The sequence below is a fragment of the Meles meles genome, chromosome 7, assembly GCF_922984935.1.
Source record: "Meles meles chromosome 7, mMelMel3.1 paternal haplotype, whole genome shotgun sequence".
Lineage (NCBI taxonomy): Eukaryota > Metazoa > Chordata > Mammalia > Carnivora > Mustelidae > Meles > Meles meles.
Genome location: NC_060072.1, coordinates 78,747,048 through 78,754,855, shown reverse-complemented (window position 1 = coordinate 78,754,855; position 7,808 = coordinate 78,747,048). Strand labels below are relative to the sequence as shown.

Below are 7,808 nucleotides of genomic sequence, written 5' to 3'. Positions count from 1 at the left end.
GGTCAGGCTAGGTCTTCCTCTATCGGTCTCCATGACGTTGCCTCCAAAGAAATGGAACCTTCGCCCCCATCACGATACCCCTCAGGGAAGCTAGGAACAATGATGAAATGACAGGACGGAGCTCATGGTACCCTTCCACTTAAAACACCTACGAGACCAAAATATATCCTCAGACAGAGGCACCTTTTTCTCTTATCCTAGGCCACCTTTTCATTTATTTATTTATTTATTTATTTATTTATTTATTTATTTATTTATTTATTTTACATGTGGCGGGTGAAGTTACCGAGTTCTGTCAGAGAGATGATATTCATGTGAGGTGAGATGGAGGAAAGACAAAGGCGACCCCCTACTTAAGACCGTCCCTCTGATCCGGTCCAAACCAAGTGAGATTTAAGTCTTTGGGGAGAACGTTTGAAATCCATAGGCAAAGCTCCTTCAATTCCTTGTTTGCCGGGTTTTCTCCAAAGCCATACTCTCATACAAATTCTAACTCAACAACCCAAAGTTCCACATAACCTTCAGTCTTAGACTATTTCTCTTCTTTATTTTTTTCTTGGCCCACAAGAAGTTTTGACATAATATACGAACCTGTAGTGGAACGTTCAGTCTGGGGACCTCGAGCTGTTCCTGAAAAGACAGAAAGAAATGAGGAGCCACTTGGGGACTCAGTCGGTTAAGCCTCTGTGTTAAGGCTCTGCTCATGATCTCAGGGTTCTGGGATGAAACCCGGGGTTGGGCTCCGAGCTGGGTGTGGAGACTGTTTCCGATGCACCCTGCCCCTCTCCCTCTGCCCCTCTTGCTCCGTCCCCACAAAGGGAAAACAACAAAACAAAAACCAAACTAAAGAAAACAACAACAAAACAAAACAAACGAGAGAACAGAATTGGCCTCAGGAAAAAGAAGGGATTTCTGCAAGATGGCTCTGGTCACTGACAAGGCTGGGACAGAAATCCAAGTCATCCAGTCCCTCGGACCGAAACTCATAGGGCATTTTCAGGCAATGCCGCCCCTGCGCATCATGAACCGCCTCTTGTCGTTTTTGTAGCACCCAGGCTTCCTAGTGATGGAAACGTCGTACTTGAGACCAGAGAACCAGAGAAGAGAACATCACGCCAGTACTACCGTGTCCTTCTTCGAATGCTTCACACCATCTCTAGGATACATGTGTTAAGGAGTGTCAGAGAAGGTGGATGTGAGCATTCTCAAAGGTAGTGTCAAGCTTTAATTGACAAGACCTGCCCAGGCCGGGCCAGGCACACTCCACCAACAGACCAATACACATCGCATCTTCTCCCACTGATCACAAGCTCACAGGATGTGGAATGGACACGTCTTGCTCATCGGCATGTGAGGGTCAAGGAGAAAGACTCTTTGACCCTGAACCCAAGAGACTCTCAAGAGGACAAGGATGCAGCAGGATAGGCCCTGATCCTCCCGACCATTTCGGTGCAGATTCCATTTCCCAGGAGAAAGTTCACCTTTGGGGCATTTCACTGATTCTCCTCTGAGCTCCTTCCAATTGGACACAACAACCCTTCAATCAAGGCAGCATGATCCCGTGGGACACAATCAACTCTTCTGCAAAATGGCCCCATCGAAACGGGCTCTGATCCACACAGGGTGAAGGGGAACACGGTGCCTCACCACAAATGGTAGAGGACACACTGCAAATGTCTGGAGCGTATCAGTGGGAAAACACACGTCGAGGGCTTTCCTGATGATGGATGGGGATAACGAGGCAACGGGCTCCCCTTTTCTCTCTCTCTCTCTCTCTCTCTCTCTCTCTCTTTCTGTTTGGTGTTTTGGAGATGGGGATCGCAGGGACCCATCTTGAATCTGGGCCCTCAAGTCTCTCGAAACCCGTCACACATTGGAGTCCAATTAATTTTCTAGCTACTACGATGGCGTCAGGATCCCTTGAAGGATCCCTTTCGTTTGTATGGAAACCGACACTATTTGGCCATTCTTGCTGTGCACGTTCTCGTGTTCTTCAATAGAAATGCCTGCAAGGGCAGCTTCAGGAGGATCCCTGACGTGCTCCCTAACACACATGAGATTTCGGACCGCAGAGCTTGCCCTGTGGGCAAGATACCACACCCCGGAGAAAAATACCCCCGAAAGGTGATTTTAACCTAGGAAGTACTGTGCTTCCGCTTCCTCGAAAGCCTCCAGCTCCTTGGCTAAAATCGAAACTCATGTCCACAGTGGATGATGCTCCCTCCAAAGGTTAGTGGCCATAGAGGGCCTTTGACTGTGTACTTCCTGGGTCTCACACTAGGCGGCACTAGCACAGGGCGTCTGTGCGCAGGTCCCATAAGGGAAGGGTATGTCCTTCCCCCTCCACGAAGGAGAAAACTGATGGCGGAGGCGTGCGAAGCCTTCCGCGAGGGTCGGACAGCTGGGAAGGAGAACAGAAGGGATTCCACTTCCTTCGTTTTCAGCCTCGACAGCATACCTACCCTGATGCACTTCCTTCCCTTCAGTCACGGATGCTCTCTTAGAATAAACTCCCGCTGCCCACAGAATTCCTACAGAACCTCTCGCTGTGCCCTTCTGAGACTCTGACTTTTGGAGAAGAGGCGAAATGCACTTGAAGACCTCACATCGTTATGTCCCAGAAATCCCCCTGTGACTTACACAAGCCTTGGCCTCGGAAAGACATTCTCAACTCACTCCCACCTGCCTTTCAGTGCTTGGGACTCCAGGGGTCTCACCGCATGGCCATCCCCTGCTCCCACTCCAAACCGACACCAACTCTCTACCAGGAGCTTTGGTGGAGCACAACACACGGGGTTGCCCTCTGCTTTCAAAGCACTTGCCGTACAGTGGCTCGTGGAACAGCCTCACGCACGTGTTCCTGTCTGGCCTCAGCTCTCACTTGGAGCCAGACGGGCAAAGTATGACCCCATGCCCATCCAGACTCAGGCTCAGCGGTCCAGAGGCAGGAATCTGGCGATTCAGACCACACGCCGCTCCGCTATCCATCACGTCTGCGCGGAGGCCCGAGAAACACTGCCCAGAAGAAGCCCACACAAACCAGGACAAGAGGACGGGCACTACCAACTGACTAGGAACCCCTCCCTCAGAAGCCACCGGCAGCTTCCCGCCCGTCAGGAAGAAGATGCTTTCCACCTTCTATTTCCATACCTGCGCTGTCTCCCAAGGTTGTGCCTGGGCCAGCTGAACCTCCACCTGTCTTCTCACTCCCTGCGGCTGTTGTGAAGCCCTCTGTACCTTCTGCGGTCCCTGACACAACAACGGGGAAACGTGTTACTTCGAGACGGGCAGGATTCTGCATATCCCTCTTCCCGGACAGGACCGAAGTCAGGCTTCCCACACCCCAGCAGCTTTCAAGGACTCCTAGGGTGTCTGCAGCTACATAGCTACTATCCGTCCCACACCACCCACAGCTCAATCGTGAGTTCGCCCTGTGTCACGTTCAATGCCACCACATAGGTGCTCAAGGGCCAATCCTGACTTGTCTGATTTCCCTGCGCTTGGCGCTCCTGGGCTAGGCTCCATGGGCGTGCTGTGTTCTTTACCTCCTCTGGTGGCTGCAGTCAGGCTGCCGGTTCCTCCTGAAAAGAGACAGCACACTCCACATTACCCTGGGCAGAAATCAGTGCATTTGCTCTGACAGAAGCCCTCCCCGGCAGGCGCGATGAGGGCTCCCGCTGTGCAGTCGGGGCTCAGGGGCCTGCTCCGTGTCACCCAGGTAGTGGGCCGCAGATCCAGGAGCCGAACCCTGCCAGCCTCACCCTGGACTTTCGACTCTCACGCTGTTCCCCAGGGCACGTGTGCTAAGGGAGCCATGTTCGACGGTTTCCAATCGGCCCTAGGGGGAGGCTCTCTTTGGGAAAGGGCCGTACACGTCCAGAAAGGACACCTGACACAGCAAACCCAAAGAAACCATCAGCTTTTCCTCAACAGAGGGAAAAGCCCCGCGTCAAATTGCTACTCCCCTCGTAGCGTAGCATGGACCAGGAGCGAAAGCTTCCGGGTGGCACTCCTTTGTGGACCAAACCCTGAGGGGCCCTGCTCCAAGCCCCTCTCCCTACGACCGCCTGCCTGCCTCAAGGCCTAGCTGATGCCCCTGTCATCGTGCCCCAAGAACGCTGGCCCCGATTTGGGAACCTAGACACTAAACGCTCAGTCCCCTCGCCCTTCAGCAAATTCCCGAGTCTAACTCGAAGCACAACAAGTTGCGGATGTTGGGCTGCTGCAGATTCCATCTTTTCCCCTACCAAAGGCTCATGTGCTGGCCACGTTCTGCCCAGAAGTATCTGCCCCCTAAATCTGACGGCAGGACATCTGCGAGGCCAACACAAAGGTAGCTAAACATCATTGGGCCGTGGGTCCACAGATCAACACACAAAGGCAAGTCCCCCTGGGTGTACTAAAGAGAGGATGCCTCGTGGTCCGGGACGGACTTTTGGTTCCTGCCGAAAGCGACCGGAACTCCTGAGGGCTTTTAAGGAGTGGAGAGACAGGGTGGCAAGCTGAATTTGGGGAAGTCCCCTGTGGTGGGTTCCCGACTGAGGGTTTGTCGGGGGGACCGGACCCGGCGAAAGCCTGCAAATGGTCCCAAGTGTGACAGGCTTCGCGGCCTTCGACTGCTTCTTCCCACCATTTGCTGGGCTCCTCTAGCACAGTGTCGGATTCTAGGCACGGGGGCCGCGACACTGGCATTTCTGCAAAGTTCCCTGGAGAGGGGAGATGCTGTTGGTCTGGGAACCACTCTTTGAACAGCTCTGGCTTCGAGGAAGGTGAGCTACGTAGGACGACTGCAGCTATTAGGTGGCACACGTGGACCAGCTGAGCGAGGCCACGGGCAGGCGGGACCGCGAGCGGAGGAAACTGGACTGCCGTTTCAAGTTACTGCCTCGCTCCCGACGGGGCAGCGTGAACACACGACTGTTGGCTTTGACTCCAAATCAGCTCTACCTGCGCAACGGCCCTCACGTTTCTGTTCTTGAAACCCACGGTACCACCAGTGCCGTCCAGGGCGCACAAGGACCAGCATGCCGTCATCGGGTTCTCACAGATGCATGCCCTATCGCACAGATCCCACCACTGTGGAGCCGTGCCAGAGGAGGCCAGAAGGGCTTTCGCGGTTCTAATCTGGTCTCTACCTCTCCTGAGACCTTTCATTGCTTGCTTCCTTCTGGGAGGCAAGACGCCCATTGGCCACGCTCTCAATGGGATTTGAGTCCCATCGTTTAGCTTCAGGCATCATTTGAAAGTTGATGTCATGGACATCAAAGAAGTGCCATCGACCAGGGCAATCGCTCCTTTTGACATGTTACTGAAGTTCATCCCAACGCCATCAGCTCCCTTGGCACCCCTCCTATCCAAGACTCTCCAAGGGGTCCTGGCGTGAAATCCAGGACGACTGGGACAGGGACGCTATGGAAGACATGGCCTTTCAATCGCTTCTTGGTCTCGCCTCCTCTGAAGCCTGTGTCCCTTGGGCCTTTCTCTTCAGGGTCAAGAGAACGACCGCAACGACCACAGCATCAAGAGCAAGCACAAAAGACGGAAAAACCTGCTGAAAACGGGGGTACGTGCTATCACCAGTCGAGGTAACCGGCCAGATGTCTGTTAGTCTGGACGCTATTGTACTGAGCAGCACCGCCTGAAACCAGGTGCTTAGGCGTCCAAGGGCTCCGTTGTTGGGAACTGGCTTTACCTGGTATGGGGCCATGGCCGGTGGTGAAGGCGGGGCCCACTCCAGGGCTGCCTAGGCTGCCAGCATTGACGGTCGTGGAAACTGGACGTCCAGCAACACCTGAGAAAACCGGAGAATGAACTTGTCATTTCAAACACACTTGCCCTTGACTCCCAAAGGGGAATGTACCTCTCCCGCCAGTTCCCCCCAGAGAAAAGGGAAGCGACTTTCTTCTAGCGACTTTCCGTCCAGACTGCCCTAAGATTTTGTTCTAATATAACTTTCCTCCACTTTTTGTTATCCTCCTTGCTACTTCCTTCTTGGGGTGGTTGCTGCTTTCCTTGCCACACTCATGCTTTCCACATCTCAAACTGGGTCAGGCTAGGTCTTCCTCTTTCGGTCTCCATGACGTTGCCTCCAAAGAAATGGAACCTTCGCCCCCATCACGATACCCCTCAGGGAAGCTAGGAACAATGATGAAATGACAGGACGGAGCTCATGGTACCCTTCCACTTAAAACACCTACGAGACCAAAATATATCCTCAGACAGAGGCACCTTTTTCTCTTATCCTAGGCCACCTCTTCATTCATTCATTCATTCATTTATTTATTTATTTATTTATTTATTTATTTATTTATTTTACATGTGGCGGGTGAAGTTACCGAGTTCTGTCAGAGAGATGATATTCATGTGAGGTGAGATGGAAGAAAGACAAAGGCGAACCCCTACTTAAGACCGTCCCTCTGATCTGGTCCAAACCAAGTGAGATTTAAGTCTTTGGGGAGAACGTTTGAAATCCGTAGGCAAAGCTCCTTCAATTCCTTGTTTGCCGGGTTTTCTCCAAAGCCATACTCTCATACAAATTCTAACACAATAACCCAAAGTTCCACATAACCTTCAGTCTTAGACTATTTCTCTTCTTTATTTTTTTCTTGGCCCACAAGAAGTTTTGACATAATGTACTAACCTGTAGTGGAACGTTCAGTCTGGGGACCTCGAGCTGTTCCTGAAAAGAAAGAAAGGAATGAGGAGCCACTTGGGGACTCAGTCGGTGAAGCCTCTGTGTTAAGGCTCTGCTCATGATCTCAGGGTTCTGGGATGAAACCCGGGGTTGGGCTCCGAGCTGGGTGTGGAGACTGTTTCCGATGCACCCTGCCCCTCTCCCTCTGCCCCTCTTGCTCCGTCCCCACAAAGGGAAAACAACAAAACAAAAACCAAACTAAACAAAACAACAACAAAAAAAAAACAAACGAGAGAACAGAATTGGCCTCAGGAAAAAGAAGGGATTTCTGCAAGATGGCTCTGGTCACTGACAAGGCTGGGACAGAAATCCAAGTCATCCAGTCCCTCGGACCGAAACTCATAGGGCATTCTCTGGCAATGCCGCCCCTGCGCATCATGAACCGCCTCTTGTCGTTTTTGTAGCACCCAGGCTTCCTAGTGATGGAAACGTCGTACTTGAGACCAGAGAACCAGAGAAGAGAACATCACGCCAGTACTACCGTGTCCTTCTTCGAATGCTTCACACCATCTCTAGGATACATGTGTTAAGGAGTGTCAGAGAAGGTGGATGTGAGCATTCTCAAAGGTAGTGTCAAGCTTTAATTGACAAGACCTGCCCAGGCCGGGCCAGGCACACTCCACCAACAGACCAATACACATCGCATCTTCTCCCACTGATCACAAGCTCACAGGACGTGGAATGGACACGTCTTGCTCATCGGCATGTGAGGGTCAAGGAGAAAGACTCTTTGACCCTGAACCCAAGAGACTCTCAAGAGGACAAGGATGCAGCAGGATAGGCCCTGATCCTCCTGACCATTTCGGTGCAGATTCCATTTCCCAGGAGAAAGTTCACCTTTGGGGCATTTCACTGATTCTCCTCTGAGCTCCTTCCAATTGGACACAACAACCCTTCAATCAAGGCAGCATGATCCCGTGGGACACAATCAACTCTTCTGCAAAATGGCCCCATCGAAACGGGCTCTGATCCACACAGGGTGAAGGGGAACACGGTGCCTCACCACAGATGGTAGAGGACACACTGCAAATGTCTGGAGCGTATCAGTGGGAAAACACACGTCGAGGGCTTTCCTGATGATGGATGGGGATAACGAGGCAACGGGCTCCCCTTT

At 52.3% G+C, this 7,808-nt stretch overlaps 1 long non-coding RNA gene across 1 annotated transcript; it reads right to left on the bottom strand.

Annotated features, from left to right (window-relative positions):
- Window positions 1–3,161: 3,161 nt before the first annotated feature.
- On the bottom strand, window positions 3,162–5,788 carry LOC123945974. The gene is made up of 3 exons (XR_006819543.1): window positions 5,693–5,788; window positions 3,546–3,581; window positions 3,162–3,249 (listed from the first exon to the last, which is right to left on the bottom strand). It is a non-coding gene; the product is annotated as an uncharacterized LOC123945974 (long non-coding RNA).
- Window positions 5,789–7,808: the final 2,020 nt, after the last annotated feature.